Genomic DNA, 24616 nt, shown 5'->3' with positions numbered 1-24616 from the left:
GTCAAATGCACATGGAAACAGCACGAGCCCTTGTTCCCAGCTCTGCGAGAGGTGCTGTGCACCTGTTCACCTCAGAGCTGACATGAAGAATTTGTCTGCTGTTACCATTTAGAGCAGGGAGTTAATGGACCTCTCCTTTCATGATGGGCACTTTATGAAATGCAGGATTGTTTGATAAAGACTATAAAATTAGGAGTTCCTGTCAATGGCTCAGTGGAAAAGAATCTGATTAGTATCCATGAGGACGCAGGTTCGATCCCTGGCCTTGCTCAGTGGGTTAAGAATGCTGCCTTGCCGTGAGCTGTGGTATAGGTCACAGAGGTGGCCCAGATCCCGTGTTGCTGTGGCTGCGGCATAAGCCTGTGCCTACAGCTCCGATTCGACCCCTAGCCTGGCAACCTCCATGTGCCATGGATGTGGCCCTAAAAAGACAAAAGACAAAAAAAAAAAAAAGTATAAAATTATGCTATGAAGAAAAACTCTATTCTTGTTATGATTTCTTATTAAAGATCCTTTTTGATTATAGTGAGAACAAGTAGAGAGGTTAAAAGATAGACATTGAAATTAGACAGTCTTGGCATTCCATTATAAAAATAAACAATTCATTTATCTATACTATTCTTTTTTAAAAGAACAATATGAGTAAATCTGATGTAAATAACATTTAATGAAATTAATTGGATACAAAATCATAATATATGATTTATTATAAAGCTCAAAAGCCTGCACATGATAACATGCATTTGGAAAATCTGTATTCTTAAATTTTACAGTATAGGTTACCCTGAGGGCAAGTGTGTAGTAGCTGACAGGAGACAGGTGGGGATTCCGGGATGCTGGTTTATGTTCTGTGTAGGATGTGGGCCCCATAGATGTATCCACTTTGTAAAAATTCACATAGCTGCATACTTAAATTTGTGCCTTTTTCTGTCTGTGTGTAGTATACTTCAGCATAAAAAAGCAGTGTAGGATTATTAATGCCTCCTACTGAAACACCCACCACTGTAATGTGTATGATTGCCTGTGGAAAAGCTGAAGGGTTCTAGACTTTTAAATGTACAGCCTGTTCAGAGTAGGATGACCAGACCATCTAAACTAGGACTAGTTGACATCCTAAACAAAACTAACACCTTCAGTTGACTCCTTTCTGAAGATGATATTTTAATTGATAAAATTACTTCCTGTATAGGTGCTGAGCTATCTCATAAGATCAGAGCAAATCATATGAAATGAAAGTTCTTTTCAATTGACTGTGTAAACATTTTAGCTCCTGAGTTTTCCTAGCTACTTTATTTATGAAGCATTGAGTACTTTAGGGAAATCTTTTTGCAAGATAAAATTCATCAGATAATATCTCTATGTTTATTTTAATTGGTTTGCCAAACTTAGGTACTATGGAATTGTAAGGCTTCTTAATTTCAGTTCCTCCCTTTAAAGTATATACATTTATTAAATTAAAAATAGGAACGCAACCAAAAGAGACTTGTGCAAGTGAAACTATTCTAAAGTGCAATTATGAAATTAAATCTTAAACTGTATAAGCTCTCATCATCTAATTTGTTCACTTCCTCCCTTGATTTCCTGAGGATAAATTTTAATGTTTTCCTGTTTGTATGTTTTATTGTATTTTTAATTTTATTATTATAGTTGATTTACAATGTTCTGTCAATTTCTGCTGTATAGTAAAGTGACCCAGTTATACGTATATGTGCATTCTTTTTCTCACATTATCCTCCATCATGTTCCCTCACAAGTGGTAGATAGAGTTCTCTATGCTATACAGCAGGATCTCACTGTTTATCCACTCCAAATGCTATATTTTGCATCTTCTAACCCCAGACTCCGAGTCAGTCCCACTCCCTCCCCATCCCCTTGGCAATGCACTGGTCTGTTCTCCATGTCCATGACATTGCTTCTTTTCTGCAGGTAGGTTCATTTGTGCCACATGTCATAGTCCAGATCTAAGTGATATCATATGGTATTTGTCTTTCTCTTTCTGACGTACTTCACTTGGTATGAGAGTGTCTAGGTCCATCCATGTTGCCTCAGATGACGTTACTTTGTTCTTTTTTATGGCTTAGTCATATTCAATAGTGTATATGTCCCATATCTTAATCCAGTCATCTGCTGATGGATATTTGGGATGTTTCCATGTCTTGGCTGTTGTGGATAGTGCTGCAAGGAACATAGGGGTGTGTGCATCTTTTTCAATGAAAGTTTTAAATAAAACTTTGATTCAATAAAAGCTTTAAAAGCCAAAGTTATTTGGCACTCCATTTGTTAAATACTTTGATTAAAAATTTCAAAAAAAATGTTAACAAAATTTAGAGGTCTGATATACCAAAAAAATTTAAATCCTTGTAGTACATGTAGGTTGATTTACAAAGTTGATTTCAAAAGCTCATGTATGTTTAAAATCAAATTGATGAAAGGAACATAAATCAGAAAGCAGACACTGTACAGCTGAAGTATTATTATTATTGTTTTGTCTTTTCTAGGGCCGCACACATGACATGTGGAGGTTCCCAGACTAGGGGTCCAATTGGAGCTGTAGCCGCCGGCCTACACCAGAGCCACAGCAACGAGGGATCCAAGCCGCGTCTGTGACCTACACCACAGCTCACGGCAACGCCGGATCCTTAACCCACTGAGCAAGGGCAGGGACCGAACCCGCAACCTCATGGTTCCTAGTCGGATTTGTCAACCATTGAGCCACGACGGAACTCCTCTTTTGTCTTTTTCATCAGCTTTACTTCAACTAAGTTATTTTCACTATGTAGGCAAAAAATTAGTTGTACATTCTGACACTTCAACTTTTTTTTGGATTGGTATATTATGGCTAGTTTCTACATAATTGCAAATTAGAAAGTCCTCACCATCAATTTTAAGTACATTTCTAATTTTAAATTTTCTTAATTAATAAGAACCTGGTTTTGCTTTACAATGTGCTGCACCCAAAATCGTATTAACACTGTTACGTCAAAATTTTTTTTTATTTCCAGCATTAAGTTTATATTAGTGTTCAAATTAACATATTTCACCTTTGATCTAATGAGTCTCCTAAAACCTTACTTACATGAATTAGACGAAACAATATCACATTTATCAGAATTAATTTTTTGATATTCTATTTGAAGCATCTGACAACACATAAAATTTTTATTTCTTGAGTGTTTGTGAAATTCTTCTGTTACTGGAACTAGCATAATAACAGCTATTGCTTCACTTTCCATATGTGTACAAGAAAACTTGGAATTGAAAGCAAGCAATTTGATCTAAATGCAAAATCAATCTTCACAAAATAGATTGTAAACATACTTGGTGAAGTTGTCTGGGTTCTTAAAATAACTCCTAACTTTTGAAGTCGATGCTGAGGCTTTGCAGCAGTTTCTGGTCTTCATATGTTCAGCAATATCGCGGTGACTCCCATGGTAAATAGTAAACATCAGCAAGTATTTTGTAAAAGTTACATGTTTATTAGCAACTTTCTGAAGAATTTTAAATGCAGTAGACATTTCACTAGACATGGACTTTTGTTTACTTCACATTCTTTTTGCCAAAAGAGTTTACTGTAAAATAAATGTTACCAAACCAAAAAATATTTGTAAATTAATAGAAATTGAGAAAATCACCATAGCAAACATTGGCTTTTTCGCTATAGACTGTAAGACAGGACTACTCAACCTCTAATTTTTGCATATATTCAGTATACAATTAAAAGTATAATTTTTCCCTGTTTCCCATTGGCTTCACTGACTAGTGACCAAGTGACTTATTGAATCTCATTACAGTACAACAGAAGCCACAGCTAAGCTTATTGGCATACAGCAAGTGCAACAGGGTCTAGTATTCCTAATTGTACCTAGGCTGGAAGGAGTTGTACCTGGCTGCTCAATGCTGAGAACACTTCATTTATCAGCTCACACCTACAACATTCTTCTTGAAAAGAAAATGTTAGCTCCTTCACTTTCTCTAACTTACCAAAGTGCCTCTGGTCATCTTTCAGATTTACCTAGTTAAAATAAAAACTGCTCACTGCCCATGTATCGTAGGCCACTGAATCAGACCGTGGCCAAAGCTGCAGATACATGTTGATGTACCTAACACATCTTCGTCTTATCTTAATACAACAACTAATAATAATATTTCATGGAAAATTAAATGTTTGGGACAGATGCTAAAGTGCATGGGTTCCTGGGATACAGATGCCACGTTAAGACCTCTTTAAAGTTTCTATGTTGGAATACATGTAATCAATTCTCAAAGAATGAAACTTTGTTTATAACTTTGATGCACCAAAATATATCCCGTTGGTTCCTGTCAGGCTCATTTTTAGTTATTGTGATTCCTTATTTCATAGTTCTGCTCAATATGGAATTGAAAGAAAGTAAAAGACACTTGAGAAAGAAAGATAATAGTCCTTGAAAAAAACATACACAGATCAATGTTCAAGTCAGCCAAAAATTCTAGGTGGGCAGTAGGAAAATTAGAAGGCTAGTAATTATCAGACACAACCTAGAATAGATTTACAAGGAGATCCTGCTGAATAGCATTGAGAACTATGTCTAGATACTCATGTCGCAACAGAAGAAAGGGTGGGGGAAAAAACTGTAACTGCAATGTATACATCTAAGGATGACCTGACCCCCTTGCTGTACAGTGGGAAAATAATAAAAAAAAAAAAAAAGAAGGCTAGTAAACATACATTATTTTTTCTATCGGGTAATAGATGCAATATTGCTTTATTCTATTAAAATTGAGAGCAATTAATATACTTCCCTATTTGATACATGGTTCACCAGACTGCTTTCATGGATGAGAATTCAATGATTCTTTGGTTTCCACTTGGATCTGGTAGATTCTTCCATTGATACAATACTTGGTGTTCAATTTTGCAGACATATGTCCCTTAGGGAAATTCTACAATATAATACCCTCTGTCCACTACCTTTGATTTTGGGGGTCAGTATGACCGACCAAGAGTTTACATCATACTTAATCTATGTGCTTAATAAAATAGATATGTGGCAAGAAATAATTGTCTTTTAATAGAATGGCTCAACTGTCAGTTACAATTTTTTTCCCTGTGACCTCAACAATCTTTCTAGTGATAAAAGCCTTTTTGCTGAGAGTGGTAATAAATTATTATGTTTTGAGACCAATAAAGATTTTTGCTATATCATTCTAAAGTATTATTATTATTATTTGCTTTTTAGGGCCGCACCTGCAGGACATGGAGGTTCCCGGGCTAGGGGTCGAATTGGAGCTAAAGCTGTCAGTCTATGCCAGAGCCACAGCAATGCAGAATCCTTAACCCACTGAGCAAGGCCAGGGATTGAACCTGCGTCCTCATCGTTACTAGTCAGATTCATTTCTGATGCACCACAATAGGAACTCCTGTAAAATATTATTAATAAACAAAAATCAGAGTCTTATACTGTCTTCTGTAGAAAGAACAAATCTGATTCTCAAACTACACAACTGTTTAGAATATATTAAGATAGTTTTCATATTTTCAGACAATCATTTTTTATTACTCTCCCTTTCTCAGCCGGGAGCCCTCCATATATATTCCCTACTGAAATTTAATATAAGCAATTAAACCAATGCATATCTTGTGTCTTCCTTTATTTTTCAAAATGATTTTCACCTCATAGCTGTCATTATAACATGTCTGAATTAAACTGGATAATTGAGCATTTTGTGTTGTAAAAATAACAATAATATTGGCTAATCAGATTTCCTCTTGTGGCTCAATGGGTTAAAAACCCAGCATAGTGTCTGTGAGGATGCGTGTTCAATCCCTGGCCTCACTCAATGGGTAAGCATCTGGTGTTGTCACAGCTGTGGCATAGGTCACAGATATGTCTCAGATCTGGTGTTGCCATGGCTGTGTTTTAGGCCTGCATCTACAGCTCCAATTTGACCCAGCTTGTGAACTTCCATATGCTCCAAGTGCAGCTGTAAAAAGAAAAAAAATATATATTAGCTGATCATCACCTAATTATTTGGTTTACTCAATGTAATCTAGCTGTAAGACGGGGAAAATAATTCAGAAAATCAGTTAATTACTATTTTTTTCCAGCAATCTAGAAACCTGCCTAGGGCCAATTTTTAAATTGCTGCTTTAAATATTACATTTTAAATAAAGTTTTAGATACTCTTAGTCAACATCTAAATTGTTCAAGTTTTCTATAGAAATGGCTGGAGGAGTCATGCAGTGGGGATTTACTGGAAAACTTCAGGGAAATAGATGTTCGTAAGAGTTTTGGGTCAAAGTTCTGATTATGCCTTTAATTTATTCTGTCACTTGATATAAGTCATGTCAAGATTGAGTCTCAACCATAAAATGAGAGGTTGACTCTGCTTTCCAAGGTACATTCCAGATTGACATTTATCAACTGAGGTCTGAAAGAGAAATTGATGTATATCTGAAGAAATTCTTAAAGCCTTAGAGTGCTTTTTCCACTCAATATAATTCCTCTTTGTCTGGCTAATTCTTTCTCAACCTCCAAATCTTAGCTGAAATACTATTTCCTCCCTTTTGCCTCCTCTATTCTTCCAAAAGGGATTGATTGGTGTTCCTATGTGGCTTCTGTATTTACTCCATCACAGAAATTATCAGTCTCAATTAGTTGCTTTTGCTTCTTTATTTATGTATTGTCTTAAGGACAAGACTATATCCTATTCATAATGTATCTACAGCATATAGCATAATGTTCAGCATTAGTAAATGCACAGTAAATATTCTGAATAAATGAGATGTTTAAGTCCTTATTTGTAAAAAAACATTTTTACAAGCTCTACTTGAGAATGAGTACTAAGCACAATCAAAGAAAAGTAATTTTGTACCAAATGCAAATAAAAAATTGAATGTTACACATACAATGAAATAAAACTAGTAAATGTTGCTACTTAAGTATACTTTCCTTCATTTTTTTGCCATTTATATTGAATATATGTAGCAAAGATAAGTGGCAAGAAATAGTTATATTTATATATATCGAGTGAATGCTTTCTTAGCTTATTTCAAATGAGCAAAACACATTTATTATTTAAAAAAAAAAACTTTCCTTAAAAAGAAAACATGCACCTACATGTTCACCGCAGCTCTATTCAAAATAGCCAAGACATGGAAACAACCCAAATGTCCATCTACAGACGACTGGATTAGGAAGATGTGGATGGAATACTACTCAGCCATAAAAAAGAACGAAATAATGCCATTTGCAGCAACAAATGGATGGAACTAGAGACTCTCATACTGAGTGAAATAAGTCAGAAAGAGAAAGACAAATACCATATGATATCTGGTATCTCATATACAGCATGAATAAACCTTTCCATAGAAAAGAAAATTATGGACTTGGAGAATAGACTTTGGTTGTCCGGGGAGAGGGGGAGGGGGAGGGAGTGGGATGGATTGGGAGTTTGGGATGCAAACTGTTGCTTTAGGAGTGGATTAACGGTGAGACCCTGCTGTGTAGCACTGAGAGCCATGTCTAGATACTTACAACTGAGCACAACAATGGGGGAAAAAATTACATGTACATGTATGTGTAACTGGGTCCCCATGCTGTACAGTGGGGAAAAAAAAATAGGGGAAATAACAATAAAAAAATAAAAATAAAAATAAATAAATGACTTGAGGTTCTTTTTAAATTAGGTGAATTGTTTATTTTTTTGGCTGCTCCCACAGTACATGGAAGTTCCAGGGCTGGGACTGAACCCACGCCACAGCAGTGACCCAAGCTGCTACAGTAACAATGCTGGATCTTTAACTCGCTGTACCACAGGAGAACTCTTAAATTAGGAGATTTCATTGCAAATATGCAATGCTTGTGTATTCAGCCTGAAAAGTAAACTAATACATTAGAAATACATAGCCACAAAGTTACTTGCTTATTTAATTGTTCTTGACTTCTGAGTAACAATAAAGATGACGAGAAGAATATATAAAAAGAGTAAGAATGCAAAATAATTCTGTTTATCTTTGTAGTGACCTAAAAAGTGCATAATGCATTGACTGTAATCTAATCAATAAATAAATCTACCGGGAAGAAGATGTGCTGTGAAACTAAATATGTATTTTGTTCAATTGTATGCATGCTCACAATGTTTTTAAAAATCTTCCTTTTTTTGATACATAAAAGATGACAAGGCACCATAATTCTCTTTGCTCAATCTTTCTTGAAGTGCATTCTTTATATATCAAAGGTCAAACTCACTGGCTTGCTCAGCGCAGGAAATGAAAAGCAAGTTCTGAGAAAATAGGTTATGAATGTTAACTGCTTCAGGACATGAGGCATGCCTAAAAGGAATTTCCTAACAAGATTCTGACTACAGAAACAAAGAAAGGCACAATGCAAATAAAGTAGGCTTAACCAGAAACATTCCTGAAGGAGTTTCCTTTGTATGATATAAAAGACTTCATATGTCATTAAAGATAGTAAATTCTTTTTTTTCCCCTGAGAATAAAATACAACAAGGCAGTATTCTTCCTAGAAGCTATATTTAATCTATCTCACTTTCTCAGGATCAAATAAAATACATAATTTGCCAAAATTCAAAAAGGTTATATTTTAATAAAATAGATTTAGTTATTGAATTTCTCTATTCTGAACTTACTATCAAATAATACTAGGAAATTCTGCTGTACAATTCTAACAATACTGTAAGAAATTTATATTATTAAATTGTTTTTAAAATGTGAAAATTATTGTTCTAAGTAAAATGTGTAATACATTTTTTTTTTTTTTTTTTTTTTGCTTTTTAGGGCCAAATCTGCAGCATATGGAGGTTCCCAGGCTAGGGGTTGAATCAGAGCTACAGCTGCTGGCCACAGCCACAGTAATGCAGGATCTGAGCCGCATCTGTGACGTACATCACAGCTCATGACAGCACCAGATCTTTAACCCATTGAGCAAGGCCAGGGATCGAACCTGCAACCTCATGGTTAGTAATGGGATTCGTTTCCGCTGCACCTCAATGGCAACTCCCCCAGAGTAAAAAGTTTTAACGCTCACCTTGTTTTAACCATCTAAGGCAACTTCAACTCCATCCTTTCACATGATAGTTAAGTAACTTGGTTAAAGTCGCAAGTGGTGCAACTAGAAATAAAACTTGTTTTGCTAAACTTACAGTTCCATGTTTTTCCCAGTTGCACCTTCTTCTTAGTTTTCACTGTCTTTGTAAAATCCCTGGATATACCTTCCTCTACTTAAGCAGTTACTCTATCCAACAACACTGTCTTGGGAATGCTGTTTGAATTTTTATTTCCAATTCTCTCACTGGTTTAATCGGCCATCGTGTTCAGTTAAAATTATTCTTAACACATGTTGGCTTTTATAAGAACTCACAAAGGTTTACATTCTATAGCTATACATTGCATGCACCACATCAGGATAATAACTGGGAGAAAAAAAAATAAATGAATTTCAAGATTGAAATTAGAAATGTCAGTGAACTGGAAAGGAAATATTTTTGGATTAAAGAGAAAAAGTAAAATAGGAAATATTGTGCAACCAACTTATGAACTTTTTTCTTAAAATCCTAAAGGAGTTGACAGTACCTTGACATAAGTTCTAGTTGCCTAAAATCCAGTTTTGAAATACGGCTTCGGAACTATTTATTAGAATATTGAATGTTACCTGGAAGAAGAGAGAAGGCAGTCTTTGTATATTTCAACCTATTTGGAGATAAATACTCTTTAAATTGACTTACAGAGTCTATTAGATGAAACCATTCCCTAAATTAAATTTTTTTTTTCAGAAAAAATTCTATTAGTTCTAACACACAGAGAAAAGCTTCCATGGAATAATTCTCTGCACAAAAAGATTGCCTCAGTTTTTCCTACGTGGAATTTCCTTCCATAAGCAAGACATCATTTTCTTGAAATGTAGCTCTCTCCTCAGCATTTCCATAAAAGAATAAATCAGAACCAAGTCAAATATTTAAGATTTAAAAATGATAATGTAGTGTCAGTCTAATAGGAAAGAATGTTTGAAGAACATAATACAAAACGTAGAATGCCGTCTACTTTTCCAACTTTCAGTATTTAAAGCTGAATTCGAAATATATCCAGTGTTCATAGTGATTAAATGCCAACTTTGATCTGCTAGCATGATGAGAAATAAGTGTCTTCTGTTTCAGATGAATTGCCAAGGATCGTTGAGAAGTGGTAATAGATATAATAAAGCATTCCTAAAAGCAGAAATGCCAAAATTTTGAGATCTAGTAGTTGAAATTATAAGTTGAATCTCAGAAGGACAAAGTTTATTCATTTTTGATGTAACTTTAGACAAGTGGTTCCTCTCTAAACATGGCAGTTTGTAAGTTTTTTAATCCAGCCTTAATGTATTTTCATTACAATGAAATTCTTTTAACAAGTAATAATGATTATGAAAAGCATTCCCTACTAATTGTCAGGCATGTTTTTTATATTTACTTAATTTTCATCCTCAAAACAGCCCTGTGAGATGTGTGTCATTATTTATACTTTATAACGGAGGAAATCAAAGCTGAGTGGTAAGTGAATTATTTGCAGAACAGTGTTGGGATGACACCTAGCTCTGTTATTTTGATTCTTGATATAGTATTTAAATTATAATTTATTTCATATGGATATATTAATTTAACAAATGTTAATTATTTTCAGTATAGTTGAAAACAATCTAGTATTTATAAAATATGTATTTTTCTTTATTTTTTTTGCTTTTTTTTTTTTTTTAGGGCCACACCCACAGCATATGGAAGTTCCCAGGCTAAGGGTAGAATTGGAGCTGTAGCTGCCAGCCTGCACCACAGCACAACAATGTGGGATCCAAGCCACATATGCGACCTACACCACAGCTCACAGCAATGCCGGATCCCAGACCCACTGAGCAAGGCCAGGGATCAAACTGGCATCCTCATGGATGCTAGTCGGGTTCATTTCTGCTGCACCATGGTGGGAACTCCCTTCCTCATTTTATTGAAATATAATTGGAGTATAACATTGTGTAAGTTTAAGGGTACAACCTATTGATTTGAAATGTTTATATAGTACAGTATGATTATGACGATAGCTTTAGCTAACACCTCCACAATGATGCATAATTCCATTTCATTTTGTGGTGAGAACATTTGAGATCTACTCTCTTAACAACTTTCAAGTATGTTATCTGGTGGTATTACCTATATTCACAAGGCTGTGTATTAGATCCCCAGAACTTACTCATCTTCTAACTGGAAATTTTATGCTTTGACTAACATCTTCACTAGAGATCTTTCCCATCTCTAGCTCCTGGTTACCACTGTTCTATTCTCTTTCTATGCGTTTGACTTTTTTGGATTCCACATATAAGAGAGATCATACAATAGTTGTCTTTTTCTAAATTATTTCACTTAGCACAATACCCTCAAGGTCCATTGATGTTCTCTCAAATAGAAGGATCTTCTTCCTTCTCATGGCTGAATAATGCTCTACTATATATGTATATATGTATCTCATACCATCTTTATCTATTGACCCATTGGCAGACTCTTAGATTGTTTCCTTATCTTGAGTATTATAAATAATACTGCAATGAATATGAAGTACAGATATCTCTTTAATACCCTTTTTTCACTTCATTTGAATATATACCCAAAAGTGGGATGTCTAGATCATATAGTAGTTATATTTTTAAGTTTTTGAGGGACCTCCATCCTACTTTCCATTGTGGCTGTACCAATTCACATTCCCACAAATGGTGCCCAAGTGTTCCCTTTCTCCACATCCTTATGTTATCTCTTGTCATCTTCATGACAGCCATTCTAACAGGTGTGAGGTGGTTTTTTTTCCTTGTGGTTATGATTTGCATTTCCCTGATGATTAGTAATATTGAGCACCTGAGCACTTTTTGATGTATCCTGTTGACATCTTATGTCTTCTTTGGAAAAGTGTTTACCTAATTTCACTGTTCATTTTTTGTTCTGATTGTTTATTTGTTATTGAGTCATATGAGTTCTTTATATATTTTGGATTTAACCCCTTATCAGATATATAGGTTTGCAAATACTTTCTAACGTTCCATAGGTTGCTTTTTAATGTTGTTGATTGTTTCTTTTGCTGTGCAGAAACTTTTTAGTTTGATGTGGTCCAGCTTACTGATTTTTGCTTTTGTTTTTGATGTCCTGTCCAAAAAAATTGTTGTGAAGACCAGCATCAAGAAACTTTTTGCTACGTTTCCTTGTAGGAATTTTTGTTTCATATTTTATGTTTAAATTTTTAATTCATTTTGAATTAATTTTTGTGAATGGTATAATATAGTAAAATTTCATTTTTCTGCCTCTGATTAACCAGTTTCCTATCACCACTTATTGAAGAGGCTGCTTTTTTCCCCAAGGCATATCCTTGGCTATCTTATCAAATATTAATTGACTACATATGTGAGGGCTTCTTTCTTGGGTCTTGATTCTCTTTCATTCATCTATTTTTTTTATTGCCAGTACAATACTGTATTGACTACTGTAGCTTTGCAGTATAGTTTGAAAGCAGGAAATGTGATGCATCCATCTTCGTTCTTGCTCAGGATTTCTTTGGCCATTTGAAGTCTTTTGCAGTTCCGTATGCAATTTAGGATTGTTTTTCTACTTCTGTAAAAAATGCCATTGAGATTTTGATAGGAATTGCATTGAGTCTCAGTAGATTACTTTGAGAAGTATGGACACTAAGTTCCCTCTTTCTACTCTATACTCTTAATATTTCTATTGAATTATTATTTTTGAGAAATAGTTTGAGGCCAGATCACTATGCCTTAATTGTAGAATATGTTATTATAGAGACTATTTTACCAAAAATATCATTCCCAAAAAGTGAGAATAGAGCTAATTTCAAATTCTTGTCAGTAAATTGGTAAGTATAATTAATGGTTTGTTTCTAACAGAATAAGTGTGGTGATACTTAGTATTCCTCCCATCCTTCCTCCTTCATAGTTGTTAAGACATATGCTTTAGTAACAAGGCAGAATCTTAGAGCTGAAAGAAATTACAGATTCACCCAATTCAATCTTCTAAGCAATATGGGGAATCTTCAGTTATTTTTGCCTTATGTTAGTCGTCTGAAAAAAAATGAAGAAAATATAATACCCACTTAGATGATTTTAGAGTGATTGATTTATTTATGTAAAATGCTTAGAATATTTTTGTATTGTGTACTTTTTTCTCTATAAAATAAATTGCCTTCTCCAAGTTGGTATAAAATTTTAAGTAATGTTGAATAAATAAAATGAAAAATTAATTCAGTTTTTTTTTATGAAGAAGCCAGTTGTATAGAGTTAAACTTAACACTTCTAGCATATTAAAATGATTTTCTATGGAAAGTTATCATTGTTTGGCTCAAGGCTTGTGGTATCGAAATATGAATTTTTGTAGACCTTATCTTTCTAGAATTAAACCATTTTTTAGCTTTGTAGCAGAATCAGAATTTTTTTATATATAGAGAGAATGTTCTACCTTTTATTGAGTATACTGATGTGAACTGAATGGCTTCAGTCTGAATGATTATAATGATATACGTTCAATATTCCAGAGTAAATATTTTTTAATTTTGAAAAATGCAAAAGAGAACTATTAAAAATAAAATCAAATGGAAGTTTAAAATTCAGGAATGGTGAATTTAAAAGCAAATTATGATCTTCCTGGTGATTTTGTAGGTAATTCTGGACATTTAAATTACAATGGTACAAGCTCCTAGCATCAGTTAATAGTTTTATGCCCCCCAGTATTCCAACCAGAGAACAGCTAAGAGAAGCTGGCCTTCCCAAAAGCATGTCATGAAGTTCTCTTAAAATGAATAACTTGACATCACTGCCTAACCTGAGCACTGCTTCTATCAGCAGTTTTTATATTTCAATTTCCATAAGAAACTTGCTTGGCTTTTAATGATTTTTTAATGACAATATGGTATGCTTTCATTTTAATATAATTTATTGTTTTGTAAACTAGATTTTATTCATTATGGGTTGTGTTTTTTATTCTTCTTTTCATTAGAATGAGCAAGCCTAAAGATCTAAGTTGCTGTGCTAGCTATGCTCACAACAGGGAAGACAAGATGTCTTTTTCCCATACGGAATAAATCATAGAATTTTCTCCCCAGAGTAAAAGGCTTCTATTCAACTCCCAATTTGTGACCATAAATATAAAGATTGGCACCTATTGACCATTCTACAGAAGTATAAATTAAAACTTCTCCTAAGGAAGCTTCAATAAATAAGTAAATGGAAGAATCAATTGATATAAATAAAATTAAAGAATAAACAGTTGTAATATAAATGTAGTCTGTCATTTAGTTAATAGCATTGTACTAATCTCCTGATTTTGATTATTGTATTATGATCATGGAAGATGTTATCATTGATGAAAAATAGGTGAAGTTGAAGTTTACATGGAACTCTCCTATTTTTCAATTTCCATGTAGAGTTCAAAATCATTTCACAATAAAAAGTTTTGCTTGTCAAAATTGATACCGTAGAGAAGTACTACACTTGAAATTGGAGTATTCTACCCCTAGGTTGACTTAGTCCACATGTCAGGAAATAAGGTCATGAATCACTGTAATATTCATGATTTTCTACACACATATCTCTGTTACAGCCATCCCTCTTCCCATCAAAACTTATTAATTGAACTGGAAGTATGTAAAAAATGGTATACCCAGAAAAGTACTTGAGTAATATTTTTTGTGCTTAGTTCTAGAAAATAGCCTGACATTTCAGAATTATCTCACTAAAATATTTGGGCAGTATAGTACAATGATGTTTCATTAAGCTCTTAAGCCTAGTTTTATTTTTCTGCCTCAAAATAAAACTAATTACATTAAACTGACGCCCATTAAGAAGGCATCAAAAGGATTTCTTCTAGTTCATCATTCTTTTCAAAACACATTTTTCAACATGAATATCAAGAACAAGAATCGTTTTAAAGATTATGTGATACACATGAAAACACTTTATAAACTCTAAAACAAATAAATGTTACAGTGCTGTAATTCTTTGAATCATTCTAACATTGTCTTCAGAATGATTCTGAATGTGATAAAATGAAAAGCACATTGTCTCCTAGAGGAGGTAAACAAGACTTTGCAGTAGCTACATGAAATTTGACAATATGCCTGAATATCCGTTTCCTAAGACAACAGGATAAAGTATCTGGAATTATTGTGAAGCTTATGTTACATAATTATGTTAAATTATCTAGGTCAATTGTTAAAACATATAAGGAACCACTTATAATGAGTTTCACTCCCTGTCCTTCCTATAAAACACAGAAATTATCCATTAACAAATGGCTGCAGTATTTCGTGACAGAATGTGTCCTATCCATTATTAAGCTCCAGTTTCTTGATTCATTTGGAAATAATGTCTTGATTATTTCTGCATTGACTGCCTAAGGATTAACAGGCTCCCTGAAGCTCTGGATATGAAATAAACAGACCATAAGTAACTCAGAAAATACTCCCTGTTATTATAGCTACACAATGATTGATTGTATTTATTTGAATTTTTACTATCCTGAATTATTTTGAATGTAATATAGGCTTCATTCAGTAACAAATCTCTACTAGTCTCTACTAGTTTCTGATTATTTCAGCACTTTGCACAGTGCTTACGCAGTACTCAGCAAATGCTTGTGGAATAAATAAATGATGAATGAATGAAATTATTTATAATGATACTTTCTAATGTATTTGTAAAAGATTATTAAATGATTCAATGCATTTTTTGTACAACTATAAGAACAGGCATGACATATTTGATAATGTGGATAGATACAATGTGGAGTTTTATAGAAAACTTTCACCAAGCATCTATGAACAGACATCATTTAAATGTAGACTTTATTTGTTTAAACTTACACTCAACTCTTTCTGTATGATTCTGTTACTAATTTCTATATACAGAAGATTGATAGCAGAAGTATATGCTAACAGTATGAAAAAATAAACAATTTGCTCAAAGTTTACAGTGAGTCTTTTTTTTTTTAAATTACAGAATAGATTGACTCATGTAAGAACTTAGAGTTCATTACGAAATGCTTGCTAGAGAAGTGAATTGTCTATGTGAATAAGTAATGGAACGTTAAGATTTATCCATTTTTTCCCAAGATTTCCAGCATCAAAATCTTCTATTTCTTCTTTCTTCTGGCTACCACAACTGTTCCAACACCTTTGGAAGACCAATACCTAACTCTTGAGGATCTGCCCACTGAGGTCTTCAACTGCTCCTTGCTCAGCTGTCAGCATCTCCATCACAGGACAGAGTAGCTGTCTCCAAGTAACTATCCAGGTCAACCAAAGAGAAAAGAGAGAGGACTCAAACAAAATAAGAAATGAAAGAGGAGAAATAAAAAGTGATAGCACAGAAATACAAAAAAAAAAAAAAAAAAAAAAACCCTAAGAGAATACTATGAACAGTTATATGGCAACAAATTGGATGAACTGGAAAAGTTTCTAAAAATGTACAGCCTGCCAAAACTGAGTCAAGAAGAAACATAATTTATAGTTCAAGCACTAGAAGTGAAATAGAATCTGTAATTAAAAAAAAAATCCTTCAAACAAAAGTCAGTCCAGAACTGGACAGCTTTAAAATTCTATCAAACACACAAAGAAAAACTTGTAACTATCCTGCTTAAACTATTCCAAAAAATTGAAGAGGAAGAAACACTTCTAAATTTATTCTATGAAACCACCTTAACCTGATACCAAAACCAGACAAAGATGCTGCAAAAGGAAAGAAAGAATATTACCAGCTAATATCTTTGATAAATATAGATGCAAAAATCTTCAACAAAATATCAGCAAACTGAATCCAGCAACACATAAAAAGGATCATACACTAATGACAAAGGTGAATTCATTCAGGGTTGTAATGATGGTTCAACATACACAATCAATGTGATATACCACATAAACAAAAGAAAATACAAAAAACACATGATCATCTCAATAGATGCAGGTGATGCATTTGACAAAGTTCAACATGTATTCATGATAAAAACTCCGACCAAATGGATATAGCGAGAACATACTGCAACATGATAAAAGCCATTTATTATAATCTATAGCCAATATAATACTAAACAGTGAAAAACTGAAAACTGTCTCATTAAATTCAGGAAAAAAACAAAAGATGTTCACTCTCACCACTTCTATTCAACATAATATTGGAAGTCCTAGCCACAGCAATTAGACAAGAAAAATAAATAAAATATCTAAACTAGAAGAGAAGTAAAACTCACTATTTGCAGATGACATGATACTCTAAAGTGTCAACACAAAAACTATTAGAACTGATAAACTAATTCAACAAGGAGCAGCATACAAGATTTTACTTACAAAAATCTGTTGCATTTATTTACACTAATAATGAAATAGCAGAAAGAAAAAAAAATCCTGCTTAAAATTGTATCCAAAAAATAAGTAGGAATAAACTTAAATAAGAGTATGGAAAGCCTTTAAGCTGAAAACTATGAAACATTGATAAAGGAAATGGCGGATGATTCAAAGAAATGGAAATATATCCTATGATCTTGGATTAGAAGAATGAATAGTTAAAATGACTGTACTACTCAAGTCAGTCCACATATTTAATGCAATCCCTATCAAAATACCCATGACATTTTTCAAAAAATTAGAACAAACAATCCTAAAACTTATATGGCACCACAAAAGACCTAGAATTGCCAAAACAATCCTGAGTTAAAAGAACAAAGCTGGAGGCATACCTTTCCAGACTTTAGACTATATTGCAAAGCCACAGTAATCAAAACAGCATGGTATTGCACAAAAACAAACATATAAATCAGTGGAGCAGAATGTAAAACCTACAAATAAACCCATGCAGATACAGTCAGTCTACAACAAAGGATGCAAGAATATACAATCGAGAAAAAAACAGTCTCCTCAACAAGTGTTGTTGGAAAATCTGGCCAGATACATATAAATCAGTGAAATTAGAACACTTCCCCATACCATATACAAAAATAAACTTAAAATGTTTTAAAGATGCATATATAATACATGTCACCATAAAACTCCTAGAAGAGAATATAGGCAAAATAGTCTGACATAAATATAGCAATATTTTCTTAGATTAGTCTTCCAAGGCAAAGAAGTAAAAGCAGAAATAAATAAATGAAACTTAAAAGGTTTTGCACAGCAAAAGAAGCCATCAACAAAGTGAAAAGACAACCTATGGAACAGGAGAAAATATTTGCAAATTATGCAACCAATGAGGGGTAAATACACAAACAGCTCACATATCTCAATATCAAAATAACAACCCAATCAAAACATTGTCAGAAGACCTAAATAGACAGTTCTCTAAAGAAGATATACATATCACCAACAGACACATGAAAAGATGCTTAACATTTTTAATCATTAGAAAAATGCAAATCAAATACACAGTAAGGTATCAACTCACATCCATCAGGATGGCTGTCATCAAAAAGTTTGCAAGTAATTGGGAGTTCCCGTCGTGGCGCAGTGGTTAACGAATCCGACTAGGAACCATGAGGTTGCGGGTTCAGTCCCTGCCCTTGCTCAGTGGGTTAACGATCCGGCGCTGCCTGAGGTGTGGTGTAGGTTGCAGACGCAGCTCGGATCCCGCGTTGCTGTGCCTCTGGCGTAGGCCAGTGGCTACAGCTCCGAATAGACCCCTAACCTGGGAACCTCCATATGCCGCGGGAGCGGCCCAAGAAATAGCAAAAAAAAAAAAAAAAAAAAAAAAAAAAGACGAAAATAACCTCCTGCAGTAATAAACATGTATTAAATGTTTAAAAAAAAAAGTTTGCAAGTAATAAATGCTGGAGATGTGGACAAAAAGGAATCCTTCTACCACTGATGGGAGTGTATATTGCTGCAGCCATTATGGAAATTGAGAACATTCCTTAAAAAATTAAAAACAGAGCTTTCCTGTGATCTAGCAATTCCACTTCTGAGTATATATTTGGAAGAGATAAAAACTCAAATTCAAAAGATACATGCATCACAATGTTCATAGCAGCTCTATTTACAATAGCCAAGACATGGAAACAACTCAAGTACCCATCAACGGACAGTTGGCTTATACAATGGAATACTACTCAACCATAAAAATGAAATACTGCCATTTGCAGCAAGATGGATAGACCTAGAGAATATTATACTCAATGATGTAAGTCAGAGAAAGATGAATATTATACATAATATTACTTATATGTATAAAATAATACAAATGAATCTATATTGAACACAAAAACAGACTCATAGACACAGAAAATAAACTTAAGGTTACCAAAGGGGAGAGAGGGGGGAGGAGGGACAGTTAGCAGTATGAGATTAACAGATACGAATTACTACTTATCAAAAAGATAAGCAACAAGGATTTGCTGTGTAGCACAGGAAATTATATTCAATATCTTACAATAACCTAAAATGGAAAATAATTTTGAGATATACATAATGGAATCACTTTCCTGTATGTATGAAACTAACATGATAATTGTAAATCAACTATACAACTATGAAATGCTTTAGTTTGTATCCACTAAATTGTAATGTATTGTTTTCATCATTATTCACTGAAAATAATACTACTTTTGGATTTTTTAATTAATGTTTATTTAGAAGTATGTTATTCCCAAGTATTTGTATATTTTCTAGATATTTTATTGTTATTGGTTTTTAATTTAATCATATGGTAGTTTTCAGATCAGAATCTATAAGATTTTAAGCTTTGAATTAAATTTATTTTATGGCTGAGCAGAGAGTTTATCTTGAGGAATCTTTCACATGCATATGTAAAGTTTTTATAGTTTGTACTTGTTGAGATAGTGTTCTCATAATAGAGAACACTTAATCTCATTTAGATCAAGATGTTTGAAATTTTCTATGTCCATACTTATTTTTTCTACTTTCTCCTGATTCATAGATTCCTATATCCAAATGACTATTACACATATCAACTTCTGTGTCTAAAACAGATTTCAAATGTAACATGAAATTGTTCAAATATGTCCCCCACCAAACCTCCATTATTTTAGTAAGTTTCAACACTGTTCATCCCTTTGTCCTTTGCTCAAGTCAAACACTAAGAATAATCCTTTGCTTTTTTTTTCTTACACACTACTTCCTACCCATCAATGCATCCTGTCCTACCTCCAAACATATTAAATCTGACAACTTACTAACATTTCTATTGATAAATCTGTAGTCCACCAAGCTATTTTTCACAGACTGCCCTCTCTGCCCTTTTCCTCCCCTCCTAACTTCACATCCCAGTTTTCAAAGAGACAGAAGGATCTTGTTGAATTCTCCATTGGCTCTCTTGCAACCAGAGTAACACGTAACTCCACATCATGGCCCACAAGGCCCTGCAAGAACGGGCCCCTGCGTATGTCTCCAGCTCATCTTAAGCTATTCTTCCACTTTATTATTCTCCAGACACAGTGGCTTTTGTTTTAATGTTGTAGGGGTTGGCATTTCCTATGTCCTCTACTTAAAGCGATTTTCTCCCAGATTATTTGATTCTCTCAAGGTTGCTTCTTCCTCTCTACAGAAATCTCAACACAAACATCAGCTCTTCAGATGGGCCTTCCCTGACTTGCCAAATTCCTGTACTACCCACCATCACTTCCTCAATATTATGTGATTTTATCTTCTTCATACCCCTTTTAGTACCTAAAATTATATTTGTTTGTGTATTTATTATCTTCCTCAGTCCTGAAGTGCGACGTTGCAGCAGCAGGAATGATAAATCCAGCTAAATGTTCCTGCTATCTAAACTCTCTCTCATAGAGTACCCATCCAATAAGTATTGATTAAATGCCTGATTGATTTATTAACACTCTTGAGTTTAGGAAAGAGATCTAAGCATTTATCTTGGTTATTAATGATAAATAGTCACAGATTTCACTGTTATGGAAAGCCATGAAGGGGACACTTTCTATAAGTCTTCACTTTTTAAATAACCTCTACTTTTTTTTTTTATTTAACATAAGTCCCTCTATTATATTTTAAAACAATTCCTCCTGTGTCTACCCAGTATATGAAAAACAGCTGATTGACTGTCTTTGTATCTGCTCTGTCATTCAGAGACTATCATGAGGCCAAGCTTCTTTCTTCTTTCCAGGATAAATAATTCTGCAATTAAAAAAAAAGTTTTATTGAAGTATATTTGATTTACAAGATTGTGATAATTTTCCTTGCAGTTTTGTCCAGTAGAACTCTCTGCCCCATGAAAATATTGTGTATTTTGCTGTCTAGTACAGTAACCATTAGCCATATGTCTGTAATGAGTACATGAAATGTGAGAAATTAAAGGACTGAATTTCTAAATTTTCTGTAACTTAAATTTAAATTTAAATATCCACAAGTGGGTAGTGGCTACCAAATTAACATAGCTCTTTTGGAAGCTGTGGAATATGCTGCATGCTCCTGAGCAGAAGCCAATTTTAATTTGCTAGTTGATCACCCATTAAATATGAAACAGATTATTATTTTCAAAGTTGGTGGGGAGAAAAAGTTCCAACCCAATATTTAAAGCACATTTTGAATCTCAGTTGTCTTAAACTTAACTTTAATTATAAAATTTACATTGGAACATTAATTAGCTACATAAAAATCTTTTTGTTTATGGAAGAAGCTAAGATTAAGAATTTTGATTTATGGTATGGCAGACTTATTGTTAACAATTTCTATGACTTTCCTCATATATGGCATATCTTTTTGATGAAATACATAGGACTATTTGATTTTTCCAACTTTTCAAGGTAAACACCATTCAGACTGGATTTTCCTCAGATACTATTTAATGATGCTATGTTTAAACTTCCTAACACTGATGACACTCTCTGATGCTATACTTATTTTAAGATTTTAAGGTGAGGAATGCGTATTAATTAGAGACAGCTGGAGGCATTTAAAAACAGCCTCACATATCTGGGTCATGCTTATGTCATGATATCCAGGGCACTTTCCGATTGAAATAACTGTGTTCACCAAAGAAGTAACTGAGAATTATGCTTCATGTGGTTTAAAATTCAAACACATTTTTTGTTTCTGAATTTCTATGTCATATTTCACTTCTGATTTGGGGGATTAAAATGAGGGTTCACCTTTATTTTGTTTTTTTTGTAAATGAGAAATGTCTTGATTTAAGGAATGAATGTCTGGTTTTTGTTAGCTTATTTAATTGAGCTCTCCTTAATACACAGAGGCTCCAAAATTCATTTATGCTGAGCAAATTGGATATGAACTTATAAAACCAATGTCTTTTATATTGAACTTTCAGTACTGCTACTAGTCACAAAGCATGCTTATACATTTCTATACCATTTATAATAGTTCAGCTTTTTAAAAGATATATCTATTTTAACTAGGGATGGGAAAAGTCTCCCAGATGTCATCTGTGTTCTTTCTCCCCTAGAGAGGAAAACCCAACATATGCTTCGTGAACTGAAGGGAATAAGGAATCATCGTATTTTTAGGATTCCTTGAATATGCCATCCCAAACCTCTTCTATTCATCCTTCTTTCCTCCTCATAGAGTAGAGCTATTTCTGACTCAATATGAAAAAGTCTAACTTAAAAAATAAGCATTAAAGGAGATAATGCTTTAATAGCATTGAAATCTCTCTCTCTCACACACACAATGTAGCTATCAGCTTTTAAAAAAGTCAGCTTACCTACTTAATATGTAATATAGGCTTCATTTGTCGATGGAACAGAAGAAAAGCTAAAACCTCAATAAATAAACGTGCCATGTTGTTTTTGCAAGGCAGGAATCTTCATATAAGTCATTTCTCCCTCAGTACAGAAGAGCGTATTGCTCCAAGGCCATAAATTTCATTAGTGGAAGGACATCTGAAAATTGTGATTTCAGTGCTCATAAAATGTGAGACATTTTTCATCTCCTTTCTTTAAGGGGGCATGTAAATGCTAAATCTCATGTGTCGTGCTGAACAGTGAGCATGCAAGCGGATATGTTTGCCACTATCAAAGGTAAAATTGAGAGATTTATTAGAAAGATTTCTCCATGGAAATTTCAAATTTAATTAAATGAAGTCTGTTAGAAAGTATGCTGAAGACATCATGGAAGAAAGGAGCAATAAGTGATATATGTGTGTGTGTGTGTGTATATATTTGAAGAAATAACCACATGTATAAGTGTATACACTCTCACACACATACATATATTTTTTTACTTTTTTTAAAATCTCAGACTTGAGAAGTCACAGATGAATTTCTTGAATCTTGACAAAGGATCTCTCTTTAGGAACAAAGGAACTCTTTTCAGGAACTTGAGAGAGAAAAAGCGCTGTCAAGCATTGCCCTGTAACTGATGTGCTCAACAAAGGTTTATTGAGCTGAAATTTTGTATCTCTCAAATGAATCAAACTAACACATTTTCCTCCCAGCCGTTTTAAACTTAAGAAGTCTCAGGAGCAGAAATCTAATTTTTCTTTTATTGGCAAATTTTATTCTATAATATTTAGCTTCCATACTAGTAGTCTCAATTACATCTTTAAATGCAAATCTAGACCCTGCAGTATATTTACATTTTACTGAGCAGAAGCAGTTGTTAAATATTAAGAATTGAAAGACTTAGCTTAAATACAAGTGCAGTACTTAAATTATACCTCAAAGGTGTTTCTTAAAATTTAGCGTGATTTTAAGTCATTATTAGTCTTGCCAAAAGTTTGTTGATCTTATTTATCTTCTCAGTGAGCCACCTTTGGACTTTGTTGCAACTCTCTGTTCTCTTTTTGCTTTCTATTTCATAAAGTCTATTAAGAATTTTGTCATTTTTTTTTCTTCTTTTTTACTTTATATGTATTGTGATTTTTTCTAACTTTTTAAAGTGAAGTTTTACTTCATTTATTTTCATACTCTTTTTGCCTCATTCTTCTATTCCCCTTTTCACAAATTAAAATGAGAGAATATTTTAGCAAAATGAAAACAAATGCAGAAGTCAATATTTACTTGATATATGAATTCTGGAAGGAGAGTAGAGCAATATAAACAAACACAAGTAACTTAAAACATAGTCTTCTAAACTAATCCAATGATTAGATATAAACTTGTACAAATGTAGATGAATTATTACAAACATCCAATTAAGAAAAAAAGATATCTTCAATAAACTCAAAATTTAAAAGGGCCTCAGATTTTTCTTCCAAAATAATAAATACCAAAAGACAGAAAATAGCATATCCTCAGGCATCTGGGAATCTCTTTATCCATTTTATAATTAGAAAAGAGCTTATTTTAGATGAAATATTGTGCAAAAGATAATGATAACAATGAGCAAAATGAATAGTACAAAGAAATAGCAAAGATATAATGATGCAAAATAAATAGTGCTTCTTATTAAGTTGACAATAATGAGATCTAAACTACATAAGTAGTAGATATAGGAAGAAGAACTCAAGTTTGAAAGTGTTTACCATGAAGCAGTGTCATAATGGTGTAAAAAGGTTAGCATAAATTCTGAATTGTAAATCACTTAATTTAGCTTCAGCATGTCCATCTATTCAATGAGACCAAAGTTACAGGATTATGATGAGGTAATACTGAGATTTACTTACAAAACTACCTCCTCTCCATTTAATTA

At 33.4% G+C, this 24616-nt stretch overlaps 1 protein-coding gene across 15 annotated transcripts in view; it reads left to right on the top strand.

The window, feature by feature from the left end:
* The window catches only part of LOC146403580 (uncharacterized), a 688950-nt gene that overhangs the window by 89967 nt on the left and 574367 nt on the right, over positions 1–24616 (top strand). For 2 of the 15 annotated variants that reach the window (XR_014804424.1, XR_014804428.1), the window contains one exon: positions 14014–15979. The exons of the other annotated variants lie outside the window; for them this stretch is intronic. The gene's annotated coding sequence lies outside the window, so the exon portion shown is untranslated. Of the gene's footprint in view, positions 1–14013; positions 15980–24616 lie in introns of those variants that run through there. 15 annotated transcript variants of the gene reach the window in all.

Source organism: Sus scrofa, chromosome 5 (assembly GCF_054392235.1).
Source record: "Sus scrofa isolate SSC_HxYL_T2T_F1_AM1 chromosome 5, Sscrofa_HxYL_maternal_Yorkshire_Landrace_v2.0, whole genome shotgun sequence".
Taxonomy (NCBI): domain Eukaryota; kingdom Metazoa; phylum Chordata; class Mammalia; order Artiodactyla; family Suidae; genus Sus; species Sus scrofa.
This window is presented reverse-complemented; position numbering and strand designations above follow the sequence as displayed.